General features: G+C 45.5%; 1 protein-coding gene across 4 annotated transcripts in view; it reads right to left on the bottom strand.

Moving 5' to 3' along the window:
- The window catches only part of dlgap2a (discs, large (Drosophila) homolog-associated protein 2a), an 86670-nt gene extending 78524 nt beyond the window's left edge, over positions 1-8146 (bottom strand). For 3 of the 4 annotated variants that reach the window (XM_062469408.1, XM_062469410.1, XM_062469409.1), the window contains exon 1: positions 7724-8146. The gene's annotated coding sequence lies outside the window, so the exon portion shown is untranslated. The remainder of the gene's footprint in view (positions 1-7723) is intronic. The other variant, XM_062469411.1, reaches the window with a different exon arrangement.
- Positions 8147-20014: the final 11868 nt, after the last annotated feature.

The raw sequence follows: 20014 nt of genomic DNA, 5'->3' as shown, positions 1-20014 counted from the left end.
TGATCCTATCTACTTACTACTGGACCATGTCTGGCTGAATAAAATGCTAATATTACACATAGAAGAAAAAGGGTCTTTCTAGTTGAAAACACGGCCTTCTCCAGTGTTCCAGCAGACTGCTCCACGATGGCTCTCAGCCGCTAGTGCTTAGTAGTGTCTCTAGGTAGTGATGTAGACATGTGCTGCTCAGTGGGCCCCCCCCCTCCTGCCCACACACAGCATAATGCCTCTTACACACACACACACACTTGGCCTCTTATCTCCCAGCATGCCATTGGCACGGGCAGTTCACAGATGAGTTGAGAGAAGGATACTTGTGCAGAGAGGCGTCTGAATGCATTAACTGTCTCTGCAGCCAGCAGATGATGCAAATACTTGTTGGTGGTAACTTCAGTCCTAAAGCACTCTGGAGTGGTTAACCAATGCATACACAGAATCTATGTGAAATAATATTTTTCATTAAGTAATTTTGTTTGTGTTTGTTTTTTATGTTGTTTTAAAAAAAAATCTTTCAGATGGATAATAATCATTCCACTTTGGTGAATGGCAAAATCAATCTTGAAAAATCCAGTCCAACTCATTTGATATGAACTGTTTGTCAACTCAAACTGTAAACCCCCTGTAGATACGACTATTTATTCATCAGGCTAATCATCCCACTGAACAGTACACAGACATACAGTATCCATGTCACATTATGCTGCAAACATGAATTGTGCAGCAAGCTCATGTCAGCGTATTTTTGGGATGGCACAGAGATAGGACTAGGAAAGCACAGCCCAGACCAGCACAGCCCAGCACAGCCCAGAACAGACCAGAACAACACAGCCTAGCCTATCACAGCACAATATAACACAGCTCCGCCCAGTCCAACCCAACCCAGCTTTGCCCAGCACAGCACAATACAGAACAAGCTGCTAAGACTCATCCTTTAATGAACTGAGAGCATGCTCAGTGTTGGAGCAAGGCTTTGGGAAAAGAGACTGCCTTGCATGTCCTGTCAGTTTTGACGTCACGTGAGGCTGTGGGGAATGAGGAGAGATGCGTGAGAAGCTCTTACAGAAGACATTCAAACCATTCTGGGGGAGCTGTTGTTTGTGCAATCTGTTGGACTGATGTCATCTCTGCACCTTGCGACACCCTGTCTGTGCTCCGGATCGACGTACGCAACAGTTTATTAACTGTGGTATTTCTTCAAGATGTTAATAGCTGCACTGAGCTGTGCAGCTATTTCCCCCTGCGCCGTCGCGCAGGGGGAAACACACGCTAGGTAAACAGGTGAGAGACAGGATCCTGCGGTCAATGGGAAGGAATGGGGGGGGCGGCGGGGGTGGAGTTGGGGAGAGAGTACTCTCTCTAGTCTCTAGTCTCTAGCTTCATGCTAGAGAATTACATCGAGAAATAAAGGGGGGGAGAGAGACAGACAGACAGACAGAAAGAAAGAAGGGGAGAGAGAGATTGGGAGGTAGTAACCTCCCTTGCTCTCTACCCACTCCCTCACCACCCGTGTCCCCTCTGGGCCGCGGCTGGACTGGAAGGTCAGTGTCATACACAGTCCAGGGTCAGCGCTCTTCGATGCCCACACACGCACATACACACACACGCCATGCACATTGCTCCCACGCACACCAACACACTCACACACACGCAGACACACACACACACAGCTGATGCCGACATCCACGTGCTGACCCCGTGGCCTGACCCCTGACCCTCCCACAGGGCTTGTCCAGGACAACAACGAGGTCACAGCCATCTGTCACTGCATCTCCCCTGCTGTGTCACCTCTGTGTTCTCTGCACTGTCCGCCTGCTGCCTAGGTCTCTAACTCACCCCCTGTCTTCCGGAGGGACCACAGAACTGAAGGGGGGAGAGCAAAGGCCAGGGCTGGTTCCTGCTGAGGTTAGGAAAACAGATAGGAGCTGATGGTGGGATATCACTCATTCTGTTGGCAAAGGAGAGGATTCTCTACTGCTGTCATTGCAAAGCGTAGAGAATAATCCAAGTCAGTGCTACACACACACACGCCCACACACCCACACTCCACCCCCCCCAAACACTTGCTGCTTTTACAGCTACAGACGTTATTGCCTTGAGGTGTCTGTCTCAATATTACACCACTTGCCTTCAAATTGGTCCTGGTCAGCCTTGGCTCCCAGGGTACTTTAGCAAGTCCCACCCCGGTCCCGCCCCTCCATCCCCCTCGTACCACTCCCCCTTCCACTCCCACCCCTCCATCCACCCCCCCTTCCACTCCCACCCCTCCATCCACCCCCCCTTCCACTCCCACCCCTCCATCCACCCCCCCTTCCACTCCCACCCCTCCATCCACTCCCCCTTCCACTCCCACCCCTCCATCCACCCCCCTTTCCACTCCCACCCCTCCATCCACTCCCCCTTCCACTCCCACCCCTCCATCCACCCCCCCCTTCCAGACAGAAATCTTGAGCAGGAAGCTGAAGATTTCAGTCCACAGGCCTGTTTGGTGGTGCTGTGAAGATGCTCCTCTCCTCACTTAGAACTGAAGCATCACAAGCTGAGTCAGTCGTGATGACCCCCTCCAAAACACGTGTCCTTTGTTGAGCCTCCTGTTGAGTCACGGCCGAAATTCAAACGGGGGGAAAACAGAATGAGTCTTTGAGGTCTGCGTTTCCGTGGGGACCGGTGACGCAGTGGCAGGAGTTGTACGATCAGAGTGTCGTGCTGTGTGGCTACGCCAATGCCTTGGGTTCAGTGGATGTTTAACAACTGGATTCACTTCACAGTAAACACAAGCCCTTGCCACAAGTGACCCACAACTGTTAGTCTCATCTAACTGATCTTCTGGCCAATGCTTCAAAAACGTTTTACTGCCTAGTTCTACAAAGGTATTCGTTAAACGTTTCCTCCTGCTGTCGATATTCCTCATACTACCTGTTAAGTCTATAAATCAAGACTTTGAATGATGTGTTTTTGTGTGTCTGTGTGTGAGTGTGTGATAGAAGTTGGCATTAAGGTAGGTGAATCAGCGATAAGCAGAGTCTGCAAGTGTATTAGAATGCCCTTGGATCAAGCTGTAGGCAAATAAGCTGCACTGATGCGGCATCCCCGTCCACACACCCCGTCCTGTCTGTTCCTCACACACACACACACACACACACTCACACACAGCCTACACTCATCCTACCAGATGAGACCATGGGAATCTCATGATCTCTCCATCTCTCCTTCACTCTTCAGTCTTACTGTATTCGTCCCTCTTTATTCATCACTCTCTCCTTCTCGCTTCCTTTCTCTCTCTTGCTCTCTCTGAGGTTGGGTGTCTTCCTTTCTTGGTCTTCCTCGATCGCTATGTTCCCCACCCACACACATGCTTACAGGCACACGCACGCTCAGGAACAGTTGGCATGGCTAAGTCTTGTGATGTAGCGTGGTTTGGCATGGTACACAGGGAGAAATGCGCGAAGCACATTTCCCAACGTTGCCTGGCCATGTCTCCATGGCAACACGAGGAGAGAAACCCCATGATGCTGAGTGAAGGGATGGAGGAATTTGAACCTGAGCAAAAGCTCACGAGAGATAAAAAAAGAAGAAAAAACTATGCATGACATGAGGTAAGAACTCAAATCCTTATTGACTCCCAGGATCCCGACAAAAGCTTGCATCCATATCAAAGCTTTACTGCTAATGCCACCCATTCAATAAGACACTCCTGTTCAGTCTATATACAATGTTTAAGCATTTATACTTCTGCCCCTACAGACCCCATAAACTCATCTTAAGACTCCTCTCCGACACATTTTTTAATTAGCATGGAGGAAAATATTGTACATAGATACTAATGTAGGAAAGCCTCTTTTTCCAGACGTGATCCTTTACTGCCTGAATGGTGTATCTGTGTGTGTCAGGGGCCTGGTATCGACATGGCCTGCAGTAGAGGCTATTGACTGGTCACACAGAGAATTGCTGAGGCAAGACAAGAGAAGGCCTCTTCTCTATCATTTGACTCCCCTCATTGGGCTGTGTTCAGGATTCCCCGTCGGGATAGAGTGCTGCACCAAGACAGGGAAGGATTCAGACACTCCTTGAAGCTCTCTGGCTGCCTGTGTGTATGTGTGGGTCTAAGATAGAGACAGAGAGAACAAGTATCTATGAGCATACGTGTGTCTGTTAGAGCAGTGATGGAGTCAGCTGGACACCGATTGGAGTCAAAACTGTTAACCCCCCCCCCCCCCCTCTCCCCCCCACACACACATAATCATGCACATGCGTGATCCGTCCACACACAAACACACAGATAGGCAGTCTGTCTGCACATGCACTCGCAGTGTGACTGAACGGGGGCACTTCCAGAGCTGGGATCAGAGAACTTGACTCAGCGCTGCGTCATGTGACGGTCAGCAGAGCCGAGTGGGAATCACGGCCGGCAAAGATATGTTTTGTGATGACATCACCCAATGCAGCATCTATCTCTTAAACTAACTCTGGAATCTCTCTGCATCGACACACACACACACAGCGTATTTCCAGAGGTGCAAGTGTTCCGAAATATGCTTGTACGGTTAATGAAATTCTAAGGAGCGAAAGTGTGTGTGCTCTTCGCAGGCTAGATTACTGTTAATTGGTTGATCAGTGATAATGTACAGACTGCAAAATTCAGCATAAAGTTGAACTTTTATATAATATTAGGATTATTGCGTTTTTTTTTTTATATCACTGTTGAGTTTATTGCCTTTTGTTGACTATCTTGGAGTGTGTTCCTCCAGCTGGTTGTCAGTGTCCTAGTTATACCATCTGATGTTGGTCCACCACAACGCGGAAAAAAGCCTTTCTGTGTTTATCGACGTTGCAAGTATGTGTGTTTGTGTGTAGATGTGTATGTATGTGTGTCTGTGTGTATATTTACATTTATTACGTATATGTGTATGTATGTGTGTGGTATCCATTGAAGAACGCATACTTTACACCACATAAGACACGAGCCGGGATCCAAATAAATGAGCCAAGTGAAGCACATCATTCAACTCAGACTGTCCCATTCCTCCGCATCAATCCAGCTAGCTAAGCCATTATGGAAACACGCTGTTTATACAATCAAATTCACCGAGAACCCCGCCATCAGTCTTCTCTGCAAACTGAAGCGACTACATCATGTTCTGTCCCAAGAGTCATATCTGCCTCTTAAAACACTCCACGTTCCTCTGACCTCTCGACAAGTCAATGAAAGGAACAACTCCAATACACTTTGCTGTTGACAAGACAATCCATAACGTGATATTGTGGGCTTGATAAATATTCATAGCTGTTCCATGTTAGGCCCAGCAGGCAAAGTATTCAGAATTCACAGCCAGGTAACATGTGAGTTAAGACAGAAGAGCTTTGGAGGGGAAAATAAAAAATGATTGATCCATCGCCAAAGTCTGCACATAAATTTATGAGCTGTCTCTCTCTCCTCTCTCTATTTCTCTCTTCTCTCTCCCTCTCTATTCTCTCTCACCTCTCTCTCCCTGGCTTGCAGCTAAATCCATGAGGAACTGCAGAGTATCGGGAGTGGTGGCTAATAAGGATGGAAATCCAAGCCCTTAACTACAGCCTTGGCATTCAGCTACAGTAGCTGGACTGTTTGTCACTCGGGCGCTTGTTTTAGTATTGAGAGCACAGGCGCACTGTTATTCCTGCCCATTTTACAAATCCATGGACACATTACAGTGAATTTTTGAAGCACCGTATTATGCACCCATAACAAAGCACGTACATCCATGTTGGATAGGTACTCACACATGCACTGTTACACACACATACACACACACATAAATAGCGAGAGAGAGAAGGAGGTGCCTTGATTTTAAGTCTCCTTTGCCCTTTGAGTACAGGAGAGGGTAAAGCCATGGGGCTCCACACACACACACACACTTACACCCTACCACACGCACACACCAACACTAACACATGGAGACAGATCTAAAATATTCCAATATTTTCCCTTAAGCTCTGTACCTTCACTCAACACACACACAACCACAGGTCAGTTTACACCATAGTGGTACTAAAGACCGGTATTACATGCACCATTTAATAAATAAAAGGTCCCAAAATTGAAATAAGAATATACTCCGAAAAGGAACATTGTACATTGTACGTTGTATTGAACTGACAATTGTAGCGCATGACGCAATTACAAGCCAAGGCCTTCAGTGACGACTGGTGTTAGATGAAAAAGGTTTGAAGTAAGCTGAATATGGCGTTAAGAGTCTGCACTGCAGTAGTATACAGTATGCTACACTATACTGCCTGTTTCAGTATGTTGCCTGTTTCAGGCCTGCTACAGTACAGTTTGCTGTCTGTTTCAGGGCTGTTACAGTACAGTCTGATGCCTGTTTCAGGGCTACAGTATGCTGCCTGTTTCAGGGCTGCTATAGTACAGTATGGTGCCTGTTTCAGGGCTACAGCATGCTGCCTGTTTCAGGGCTGCTATAGTACAGTATGGTGCCTGTTTCAGGGCTACAGCATGCTGCCTGTTTCAGGCCTGCAACAGTACATTGTGGCCACCAGATACAGGCTGGTTGCATCAGATATGTTGTGTGATTTCCTCAGGGTCTTGCCACAGGGGAGGGGGGAAGGCACCCTGATAGAGGCAGGACCCTGACAGCTACTGCACCCATCCACACTGTCCAGACACGTGCACACACAAGTGTACGAGCACACATATACTAATAGCAATTATTTACACACACCACACACACACAAGGACATACCTCCAATCATTCACAAAACCATCAAGAGTACACAACTGCCCGCAAACATGCATAAAACGCACAGGAACCTATACTTGCACACACAGACACGCACACACACACACTCAGAGTGAGATACTGCCCACTTTGTGAATTAAAATGCCCCTCTAACCAGCACTGTCACACAGTACTCATCATCTCAGCAGCATTCTACTCCACTGAGGATCCTCGGGGTTCCCCTTCCAGAAGAGCACCATCAGCACTTTTAATTACCCCCCCTCAACACCCAGAACCCCACACACACACACACACACACACACAACCACACACACAACCCCTCCCAGTACACGATATGCTACCGAGCAATGACAAAACCGTATCTTTGTTTGTTTTATTGTCTCTGAGTGTGTGCGTGTGTTAGTCCGTGTGTGCACTGCAGTATCATATGATTTAGTACGCACAACTAAATGATATGAGACCTGAGGCAGAGAGACATGTTCTATGGGCAATGCAAGGACATTCTAAACTTAAGGTGTTACGGCTGATTTTATGAGACATTGCAGTGATCTCTCGGAAATAGTTGTTGCTTTCTAAAGAGCCTTCTGGTTTAGAGTAGATATCAACATAACATCCCACATTCGTCCTTGATACCTAAAGTAGATTTACACAATATACAGATATAACCCTTGTCATATTGAATGGGAATATGACATATACCTGTTTGCTCCTCTCTCACATAAACACGCATACTTAAGCAGGCACACACAAACGCAAATAGGCATATATAGGCATGGCTGTTTAGGCATACTCCCTAAACACATAGACAAGCACACACATAAGCTCTCTGTCACACACCTACTGTACACGCAGACACATCAAATCACACCGCAAACCCGTCAGAAAAATCCAACAGCTGCTTTCCTAGTCCCTGACGAGGATTCGGAAGTTTACTTGTCACATCAAACGGAGAGAATGCCGGAGAGAATGAAGAAACAACACCATTAACTTACCTGGTAGGGTGCTTAAAAGCAGCAGACATCTAAAACCATGGGCTGGTTTCTCTCACGAATACAGGAGACAATCACACACACGTGTGTGGGAGAGATGCTGAATGAAAGTCTTCCTCTCCTTTCTCCCTCACTCTCTTTTTCTTCCTCAGCCTGTCTTTTCTTTTATCCAAACCCTCTGTAGAGCAGTGCAAATGCGGGGGGCCGGGGGGGGGGGGGGGAGAGGTGGGAAACGACTGTGAGATGCTCTGCTCTCCGCTGAGACTGGGTCGAAGCACGGCGCGAGCCCCTGCCACTGCAGCAAGCGGAGTGGAGCGCAGAGAGAGAGAGGGAGAGAGGGAGGGAGAGAGGGAGGGAGAGAGGGAGAGAGATAGAGACAGAAGCAGGCAAGCAGACCCTGCCTATTCCCACAGTCTGGAGGCAGACAAAAGCTGGAAGCGGAGTCCACACGGATCCTGGAGTCCCTCTGAATGCTGCTGCTTTACAGAGAGAAGGAGGGAGGGAAAGAGAGAGAAGGCTGGCTGCACACTTGGCTGGTAGAGCATTGAACAGCTTTACTAATCTCAATCTCATTACTTCTCTGTGATTCTCTCTCTCTCTCCACCCCCATACTCTGCCTCTGATGTGCTCTAACTCACAGTGGCCCAGGAGTGGAGGGGTCGAGAGCGGAGCCCCATGGAAAAACGATCAAGAGTGACATCGACCACTTTGTCCAAACATGGGTTTGCTTCCTTCCTGGATGCCAATCGTCATTGGCAACGGACATCTCTTTCTCGCGTCCAGACCTATACAATAAAGACCTAGCTATCTTCCTGTTAACCGATGAGCATGATTTGAAAGCTATTCATGAACACTGTCAATAACTGTTTATTCATTAGTTTTCATTAGTAGCATGAGTCAAAATAATTGGAAAAATATCTTACAGTATATACAATCGATATACAATCTATATACAATCATTAATTGCACAATTCATGAATAATAATAATAAATTAATCAATTGTATTGGTCAAAGTGTTTTTGTGGTCACACCACATGCAATATATATATATTTTCAAGGGGAAAATAGAATAAAAGCCTCTCTGGGTGGTGCAGTACCCTCTGTCATCAGTTGGCACGTCTCTTTAATGGAGCCAAGAGTGTGTCTGGCCGCCAATGTCCAGGGTCTGAGGGCTTCACTTACGCCCCAGCCTCAAGGTCGCCAGACAGACCTAGCCTGGTGAGCTTGGGCCTTCCATGATTAACAACGACAGATAGGAAGGAACACCTGTCAATCCAGATCTACGGCTGGGGCCAAGAGAGAGAGAGCCCTGGCCAAGCCAGATGCATCCTAATGACCCCCATCTAGAGAAAGGCGAAGATTTATGAGACTATTCGAAATATTCATTCTGCCTCCACGGAAAAGGTTGGCACTTGGTGAGGATATTGATATCCTACAGCATGTCATGTTGGCATAAATACTCAGGTAGAAGGATGAGAGACCGGGCCTAGCATGAAAGTGTTGCGACTTTCTCAAAAAGTACACAGTCTGAAGTTAGGAAGAACATCGTCTGGTACCACTGTGAGAATAGAGTTGTAATACACTTGTCAGGTGTGTTCTAAAATTATAATAGTCTGAGGAATATATACTTTTTCAGTACTTCACATTAATTTACCCCAAAACCTTCTTGACTTGAAATAATTCTTATTGTCTGCGAATGAATGTCCAATTTGTGTCCTACTAAAATGTTTGTATAAATAGAATTCCAGCAGCCTCTAGAATCAGTGTACTCTAAACAGACTATGTTATCCTCCGCTTGAGGGTTTAAATCAATATAGAGAAATCTAGTACAATGTATTGACCAATATAACTGCTGCATATGGATCCCAAACTGTGACTGAGATTCAGTACATTTTAATAAGGGGAGATGTACCCATCCAGAACAGCTTAAATCCCTTGAATAATTCTGAATAAGCGCTCCCCTCCTCTATCTCCCCCGGTCTCTTTATCTTTGCCCCTTTCTCCCTTTTCCCCCTACATCTTGTCCTTTTTCCATTTGAGAGCAGTTCTATCATTAACTTCCCTCTCCTCCCCTTCCTCCTTATCCACTCTCCTTTCCTTCCTCCTCTCTCACGTCCTGAAACCCTTGTGCTGCCTTCGGGTCACATGACCCAAAGGTTCATAACGAACCATCGTTGTGTTTACCCAATTTTACCCAATACAAAAACAAATACAAATAATTTTCTTTTAACCGTCGCAATGTGGGGGGTCTGAGACAGCCCAACGGTTAAAAGAAAATGATTCACTTTGTTTTTGTATGCGGTAAAGTTGTCGCAATATGACGGTGGGTCACAATGACTGATGGGTCAGAATGACCCGAAGATAACACAAGGGTTAAGCTATCAACGATCCTTGCTTCTAACATACGTTGGCAGAAACACCTGACTCTGTGAGGGAGGGTTCCCAGTCACAAGGACAGTTGGCCTCTCTCGTCACCGGCACGTAACAAATCTAATCTCATGCAAATATTCATTTCACGGGTCAAACTCACATACCAGGCAATGAGCAGTGGGAGAGACGCGCCTGCATTACATATTACCCAGCCCTCCTACCATCTATTCAAATTGCAAACAAGGCTAGGGGAACGACGCGGATGTACCGGCCTCCTGAATGCAGTTTGTCCTTGTAATGAGATTGCAGCGCCAGTAACTATTCACGCCAGTAATTTGGTATCCATTCTTATCGTGGCTCTGAAATGACTTTGTCTAAATAACTCGCCAAGGAGACACCCTGGGCTGTCTTGTTGTGTCGCATTGAGGCGCAGTGGTGTATGTTGTTCATCATGTCGTGGTGGACTGTTAACTACCTGTCTGACTGTCGAAAAAAAAAAGAAATCTTTCCAATGGAATCGAATGACCATGTCTGAAAGGTAATGATGTGTCTTGTGTCCCTTTTTCTGGCATTTGCATTGGCAATGTGCTAAATAAACTCACACTGGGGAACTCATACTGAAGTCATAACAGTGTTCCAGCACATTTCTTCTCAAAAAATGCTGGTTGACTGAAAGATGGGTCAGTAGCCCCGTCGGCTGTCTAATTGCAGTTAAATCATTTCATGTGATTCTATCAACCCCCAGTCCGACAGTAAGGATATTGTTCAGGGTCACTCTGGTTAGTAGCCCATCCTCACTGTGTACACTGTCCAGAAGCCATTCACGATACTTTGTCTGCCGGGTAGGAAGCATCTGAGACTGTCAAACCAAATCCAGTGCAGACTCTAACTCAATCCGAGCTCTTCGTTCCTGGCATCTCAGAGTCTGTTTCCTCTTCAGATAATGCTGCCCCTATTTTATCATCCCTCTGAGATCTCATTTACCGCCACTTACATGTGCTCTGTCTGCGGAGTGATGGGTGTGTGAGCGTGTGTGCCTCGTATGTGTGTGCATGTATGTGTGTGCAGGTGTATGTGTGCATGTGTGTGCTTGTGAGATTGTGTGCATGTGTTTGTTTGGGTATAATGATAAACCTGGTAATACTATTACAAATTGGGAGATGGGGTGCAATGCAGTCTTCATATATACTGTACTTAATACGATCCAGTAAAATCCTATGCCTTGAAGTAAGCGTACAGTAGGAAGGCCCTGCTCTTCTCTTTCAAAGCTAATGTGTTCCAGGCATGTGTTAGATGTCCAGCAGATCTCATATAGCCATAGGCTGGTTGGCTGCTGGGTGTCTAGGGACTTTTTGTGTCATATTCAACACTCCCCAAGGCTATGAAAAAAACAAGGACCACATACTGTACTGCACAACTGGCATACATTTTTCATTACTCTCCATTCTTTTATGTAGCCACATGGCTTCAAGCCTGACTAGGTCAACGTTTGGTTTGATGGATGGAAGCAGCTCAGCTTAATACTCTACTGAATGTATGAATCAATGCTGTTTTTTGACAAACTCAAGGAACGACACTAAGCTGCTTTTTGGGGGGACCAAATGAGCCCAATGGCCATAATGTACCTCAATGGTCATATCACATAGAGCTTGGACAAATGTGAAACCAGCAAGTCTCCAACAACAAAACCATAATATCATACACACAAAGCTTGCGTTATAAATTGAGGAAAAACTGTTTTTTGTACTTCTTTGTTTCGCTTTACCTGGTGCGATTGCTACAACCACTGAGGCCTGAAAAAACATGATCTACTGTTGCAAATGTGTTGATGGAGCACTATGTCTCTTCTACTTCAACAGACAGTTGAAGTGTAAGTGTGTGTATTTGTGTGTGTGTGTGTGTGTGTGCATGTGTGCATTGTTTATCAATCATGCAATATAACACGCAAGCGGGGAGTATCGACACCACAGCACACACACACACATGCTGAAGTGTACTCTGGAGAACTGCTTTCTCTGCTTCTTCTCATCCTGCTGTCCTTCCCGAGGGCAGCCTGAAGCAATGCTTTGCCATATTAATGGCAAACAAGAGCCAAGTCAAAGTCCTGGCCAGGGATATGGACAGGAGAGCAATCTGATCTGCATGGCTTTCAATTGGGGGGGGGGGGGAGGCTGGGGGGGCTTGTGGAGGAAAACCATGTGAGAAAGGGGAACATGCAATCTCCACACAGAATGTTCCGGGAGATAGCCCACCTGAGCACCGACCAGTAGCCCCTGGGGGAATTGAACACAGGGCCTTCTTGCTATGAGGCGGCAGTGCAAGTGTGTGTGTGCGCACGTGTGTTTGGGTGTAAGAGACAGGACATTGAAACTTCCAATTACATTCCAACTCCTCTTGATACTTTCCCTTTCCCTGGTCTGGAGAGATGGGACATCCTGTGAGACTGTCTGACGGCTCTTATCTCAGCCCTCTGACGCAGCATACCTTCCATAACTTCCAGTGCCACCGAGGCAACCCTTCCGCTTATTTAGCTACAGTAGAACTAGACCGCTCCTACACCAACAACTACTGCTGCTCCCAACTGCAACCACAAAAATATGGATAACAGTTCCAGGGACCATCTTCGACCGGCCGTCTCCAGAGAAGCCTTTGATGAGGCTCCTAAATGAGTGTCTTGCTCGTGGAAACGGCTTGCGTCAGCATGTCGTCCAATGGCAGAAGACCAGAATAAAGGAGACCTTCAGCAGTTTCTGTCTGAAACCCCTAAGTCATTATCCAGGCCTTTAAAGCCCCCTGTAGAATACAGGGTGTTTATGTATGGGAAAACATTAAAGGTGTGGGAATGCAGTGTGACGTGCCAGCGTTCTTGATGTGGCATCATCAGGAAAAATAATAAGTCAGCTCTTCCGAAAAAGAAAAAAAAAGTTAAAGATCTGGCATACATTTACACCTGCAGAGGTCACCCTGATCAATCACCGCGAGGGAGAGGAACAACTTGTCTGGTTATCTAACTACACTGCAGATGAGCCAAAAGGAACAGTCATACTATCCTAATCTGCTTGTTTACGAAGCCTTGGATAATAACAAACAGTAAACAAGGCAGTCACTTCACAAGTTTATCCAGGATGAGCTGAAGATTCAGTTAGAACTAAGAAGAATACACAATTACTTATGTTGATCATTATACAGAGAGATACTGACGATGTCAAGGTTTTATCAGCTGTGCTCTGCGTTTGTTACTTTGATTCCTATCTGGGGACTAAGTAGGCAGCTGGGTAACAGGTCAAGACGAGAGTACATGTGAACAATACATGCTAACCCATTCTTACAATGATTAGTACAGTAAGAAACAATATTTCCTGTCCCAGTTTTGGAGGCCAAGAAAGACAGCCTTCTGCTTAATGGCATTTACATTAGCCCAAGGGCATAAACTGAGAATACAAGCAATTACAATGAATGGAGCAAAATGGTCGAGTAACAAACGACTAACGTCCAATTTCCTATTTTAATGGCCGACCGACTGGAAGGTCATTTAAAAACTGTGTTGTAACAATGCTTTCATAAATAAATTGAAGAATATGTTGGACTTGCCAGACCCAATTGCGAGCAACAGGCTGTGAAATTCAATGGATAAATCGGCCTTCATCTTTCAATTAGTATATTTCACACTGATGCTGGGTCTAAAAGAGCACAGGCAGGGACTTGATTCTCAGAGTGTTGGGCTGCCTTCCCAAAAGCTTGTGAGATACAGTCAGAAGTTTCATCGGAAGACTTTCTTTCTGTCTTGTTTTGATAACACACTCTTGAACTGTTCCTTTACAACATCCACTTAAGCTTACACCCATCCCCAAACTGAGCCTTCTTTCCCTTGTGTAATAACCTATAGTCAAGGGCTAACACTTAATACCATTTAATTACCTTGCACTTCTCGTACAATGTTGTTACTATAAGTACTACATATGTAATTACATGGTAGTTAAGGTAAACCTAATGTAAAATAGAATAGAAAATCTTTATTGTCATTGTACACTGTACAACAAAATTGGAGGCAATCCTCCTCAGGTGCACTGAATAAATACACTAGTTTATAAAATAAGATAAAAATGTAAAAAGATCAAGACTATAAGTTAAAACACACACACATCCATCACATTCCACTATTGTACAGCTCCCTAAAATTGCACATAAAAAGTTAGAATATTGCACTTAAAAGCCTGTTTGTACAGCAGCATTTAGGGTGACTTAGCTCTGGGATAAAAACAGTTTATTAGTCTGTTTGTCCGTGTTTTTATTGTTTTGTATCGTCTGCCCGAAGGCAGCAGTTCAAACAGAGTATGTCCCGGGTGTGATGAGTCCTGTAAAATGTGTTTTGCTTTTTTAAGGCAGCGGGAACTGTACAGTTGTTCAAGAGATGGGAGAGGGGGGCCGATGCTCTTCTGGGCTGACGTGGTGGCCTTCTGGACTGCTTTTCTGTCCTGCACTGTGCAGCTGGCAACCCAAGCACAGGCACAGTATGTTAAAATGCTCTCTGCATAGAGCAGCGGTAGAAGGACACCAGCAGTTTCTCACTCACGTTGTTCTTTTTGAGGAGTCTCAGAAAATACAGTCTCTGCTGGGCCTTCTTTACCAGAGCAGTGGTGTTAGCGCTCCAGGTCAGGTCCTCCTTCATGGTGATGCCCAGAAATGTGAAGGCAGCCACCCTCTCTACACAGTCCCCACCAACGAGCAGGGGCTGGATGTCTGTTTTTTCCTCCTCTAGTCCACTATCAGGGGAGTCAGATGGCTGAGCGGTTAGGGAATCGCGCTAGTAATCCGAAGGTTGCCGGTTCGATTCCTGGCCGTGAAAAATGACATTGTGTCCTTGGGCAAGGCAGTTCACCCTACTTGCCTCGGGGGAATGTCCCTGTACTCCATGTAAGTCGCTCTGGATAAGAGCGTCTGCTAAATGACTAAATGTAAATGTAATGTATCAGCTCCTTGGTCTGGGTGGTGTTGAGGACCAGGTGTCCCCACACCACACCGAGAGCCGCTCCACCTCGTCCCGATAGGCGGACTCATCCCCTCCGGAGATGAGTCCACCACAGTGGTGTCATCAGCAAACTTGATGACGGAGTTGCTGGGGTGGGTGGGGGTGCGGTCATGAGTGTGGAGGGTAAAGTGTTGCCGTTGGTTGCTATAGTCCAAGGCTTGCATTACAATGGCAAGGGACAAATGATGCTTGAGAAGTGCTGGACTAGCCTGTGCATGAACTGGGAGAAACCTTCCTCTAAGATGAAGCAGAGAAGCTGGCACCAGCCTGAGACCTAGGAGAAAATATTCATCTGGAACATACTGCTTGTGGCAGAGAGCTCATGTCAGCTGTGCATTTTATTCAGCATATTGTAACAATTCCATTACCCAAGAGGCAAAGCAGTTCCCTTTGTGAAATATGATCATAGCTGAGGGGTGCATGCTATGCTATTAATGTAACATATTTTTTTGCTTCAGGAAAATAGTTATCATTTCCGAGTCCCAACAGGGCTCAATGGCTCTGGAGAGGGATAGCTAACCTTGATGTACTCATTTGCCAATTTGCTAAACAATGTATGAACAATAGGCCAAGTCCTCAGGATGATAACTTCATTACAATCTACTGTATGTGTATCTTTCTCTGACTTTGTTTCTTCACACAATAGGTGGTAGAAGTCCTGTGGCTCACAGCCTCTCCTGCCATCAACATTGATTGCGACAAGCACCTTCACAGCACCTTCAAAGTTTCCCACCCAGCATCCGTCATCGTGCGGTCTGTAGCCCCCGTGCCTTCTCTAGGACTTTGCAGAGCCAATTATTCCACAGTAATCTGACACAGACCTTGTGAGAGGACGCTGTGATGGTGACAAACACAACATTATTGGGTTTGTAAAACAACACAGCCATAAAAAAATATGTAAGCAGACTCTCAATTTGCAACTTTCTGGGAAATAGTGTTTGTGTAGTGTGTGTGTGTGTGGGGGGGGCATCTTTATAGCATATACTGTAAATACAGTATTTGCATATACAGTATGTAAGTCACTTTGGATAAAAGCATCTATTGATTAAATACAAATCTGTGTATTCCTCACAGAGCACCCTTGCATTACACAGTCTCTCTAGCAGAACACCATGCCTCTGTGTAATGGTCTCCAGGCATCTGGTGTCATGACAGCACGACAGATTAGGGGTCATCTGTTGATGTTTACAAAAGCAAATCAAAACAAAGCTGTGTGTCAAATGAGCTTCACCTACTGCTGCGGGAGTGCATGTGCCTTCTTCATGGTCTGTTTGTCTCCATTTTTCTCCCTCTCTCTCTGTTCCAATAGTAAATACTGTTTCAGCAGGTCAAACAACCTCAGTCTATGCAGATGTTCCTGAGTACCTGGAACACAATACTAACATACTGTTCCAGAGTACCTGGAACACAATACTAACATACTGTTCCAGAGTACCTGGAACACAATACTAACATACTGTTCCAGAGTACCTGGAACACAATACTAACATACTGTTCCTGATTACTGGAACACAATACTAACGTACCAGGAATATAATGTCTTGCTCGTTGTGCCAACCCTGTGCTCCAGTCCCCCTAATGTGGTGTAATAAGCCTCCCACATGCAAGCATCGTATACATTTGACTATTTGTTCAACATTATCACTATTTGAGCATGCTGCGCCGTAACACGAGAGGTATCAGATCCCAAACAGCTATAACAGGCGCTTTGCAAATATACAGCGATAGACGGTTTAGCATGTTTACACGCCAACCTTGGTGCCAGAAATGACAGTACATCAAGCAGAAAACAGTAAACATGTAAACACGTGAGTCTAGTCCCCGTGAAAAACCATACACAAATAAGAGGATGCGTTCCACATCCTGAGATGAAACACAAACTGAAAAGGCAAAAACCAGATGAATGATTGAACAGAGGGAACATAAAGAACACAGTACACATACAGTACAGAGTCATCATGTGGGGATCCTGTCAAATCTAGTACAGATGCAGGCTGTCACAGGATCTGGGTTTCTTGTCTCAAGGTCGTGCAGAGCTTATCGGTTCTAAGTGGAACCTATGACATACTGGATGTAGGTTCTTGGGATCTTCGACTATGAAGAGAGGAGGCCATCCAGGAGCATGCATGTCACCGACTCAGAAAAGAGGAACGACAGGATGTAGAAGAAAAAAAGGAAACAAGTTGAGAGGTTCACGTATTTTTAAAGCAGGAGCATTTGACCTGCATTCTGTTTCACAGTTCAGTGCCTGGTTCACTTGTGGTTCAATACAGGGGGGGTGATGTGTTGGAATTCTTTACTCAAGCATGTAATCCTATGCTTGACCATATGCAGGAGGGAGTGTGTCGGGGTCATCTTACCATAGGATGTCTACAGGTGAGAAGGAGTATAGCTTCAATTATTTATAGAAAATTGGTGAAGAGATATTTGAAAGGACTATTCAATCTTTAAATTCACCTCACGTCTCCCAATGTATATTTCATTTCGTGTAAGTCTCCCCCTTCTCAGTGGACGAATGGAAGGATGTGTGGGTTATTTTCTGTGAAAAAAGGAGATTCCAAAGCTGCTGAGAGAGAAGAGAGTGAGAGAGGGAGCGAGAGGAAAGAGCATTGCCAAAAATAAGAGGTGCAAATGTAAATCGAAAGGAAGAACAGGGAGATGTGAGATAAAGTATGAAAAATGGAGAGAAGGGTGGGAGTAGAGAGGGAAAGAAAAAGAGACAGATGAAGAGAGAGAGGAAGGGGGTGGTAGAGAGAGAAAGAGAGAGAGAAACAGAGGGTATATATGGAGAGCATGAAAACTTGTCTGTGTTCATATCAGATGTCAGTATGTTCCTTTTCCCAGAGCTGAGACACTACACTTCAACCCAAAGTCTTATTCATAATTGATATTGCATGGGGGATGTGGGATGAAGGCTGGGTAGCGTTGTACACACACTGGCATCAAAGTTGTTTTGCTGGTAAGTCTCTCTACCAGCATATAAACTTTGATGAGGCACCTTTTATCTCATGGCTCTCTTCCACAGACCTACTCCACTGCCACTTTGAAGAAGTTATGGTGTTTCTGGTTCTGTACAACTTTCTGGAGTACCATGAAATGTTAGGGGGGGGGGGGGGGGTTGGCTTCAGAACTGAGTGTGACTGAATACAGTAGTCTTTGTCAATGCTATCGGATGCCCAGAATTGCCCATAGGGAATATTTGATTGAGTAATTTTAAATACACTTCTCTTCATGTCTCTTTGATGAATTCATAATGCAACCTGTAATGAATAATTAAGGCTGGTGCTTTATCACATTCATGTGTGTTTCTTTCATGTTCTTCCAGGTTTTACTGGAGAATTGATCATTCAACTAGGTTAACAATGGTATAACTGCCATCACTAAAAACCATTACAGCACAACTTGTCTGTGTTGTCTTTGTTCATCAAATTAACCAATAAAAGAGGAATCAGCAAAGAGGTTCTGTGTCTTATCCAATAGTCTCACGGTGCAGTTGTGGAATCTGCATGGCCCCATTCTCCCTTCTTGATCCCTCTTACATTCTCCACACCCCTCTCCTTTCCTTCAATTTTTTTCTTCTCTTTTCTGCTTGCCTCCTTCGACCTCCTCTCCCCTCCGCTCTGTTCTCCTCTACTTCCCTCTACTCCCCCACTTCTCCTCTGCATCCCTTTCCTCTCCCCATCTCTTTCCCCTCCTCTCCTCCCCCCTTGTCTCTCCTCTCCACTCCTGGCCACCACACCTCTCATCTCCTCTACTCATCTCTCCACTAACCCTCCTCTCCTCTCTCCCTCTCCTCGCCACTCATCTCCTGCTCAGTAGGATTCCAGTGAGGTGCCGCCTGCTTATCTCACACTCTGCGTCAACAGCAGAAGCTCCACTCCAGCCTGCACTCATCCTCCAGCAACACCACACACACACACACACACACACACACACACACAAACACAGCCCTTCCCTGTCTTCCTATTACACAACAAAGCAGGCTTGGGGCTTGGGTGGTTTGTGGTAGGGGAATCCCTTTCTAATAGGATAGGTGTGTACAGTAATGATGAAGAAAGACTATTAAGTCCAGGATGTGTTCTATCTTCCGGTATCAGAAACACAGTTATACACACAAACAGAATCCCAAAACACACCCACTCACATAATGCACTTGTTATGAGTTTTTCCTAATAATGCTGTGGTTTTAAGAGGCACAGATAAGATACAGAATGTCTTGAACTTAAAACTACTTAAAAAGCCAGGAGTTCTATACAGAGGCAAACTTGTCAGAGAATTCAATTTCGAGCGCTCTCCCTATCTAGCAACAGCAGGTCCCACAAGGCCAATTTGCTGCACAGAAACCACACTGAACATTCTCAGCTAAAAAGTGCCCCAAAAAGCTCTCCCCGAGACGACAACAGAATACCCTGACTCCATCAGAAGTTTCACTGGGAGGTGAAGACCATGAAATAGACAGGTGAGAAGACCTCTATTTTGCTAGACTTACTGTAATCCTTCAATTTCATATCTCAGCTGGGTGTGTGACAAGACGTTGACAGTGCTTCTATCAGACTCTGACTGGCATCTATTAGAAACAAAGATGGCCTGGGTCAAGGGTCACACTGTTGCAATTAATCCACAGCCCGCCGAGGTCAAATGTTATGTATTGAAGGTGAATGACGTCAAATGAAGAGAAGTACAGAGCCTTTTCATTTGTATGAGGTTTTATAGCACCCCCTAGGGGCAAATACAGGAGCTGAGTCTCGAATGTTGAATGCCCGCAAGTCCACATTACATCACCATAAGACACAGCAGCATGTTGGAAAACCCTCTGCATAATTCAGCATGAAATATGGATGGCTTTTATTTCTTTTCTTTTTTTCTTTTTCTTTTTTTTACAGCTTGAAGAACC

The sequence above is a fragment of the Osmerus eperlanus genome, chromosome 9 (genome assembly GCF_963692335.1).
Source record: "Osmerus eperlanus chromosome 9, fOsmEpe2.1, whole genome shotgun sequence".
NCBI lineage: Eukaryota > Metazoa > Chordata > Actinopteri > Osmeriformes > Osmeridae > Osmerus > Osmerus eperlanus.
Note: the sequence above shows the minus strand (reverse complement) of the source record. Positions and strands in the feature narration are given on the sequence as shown.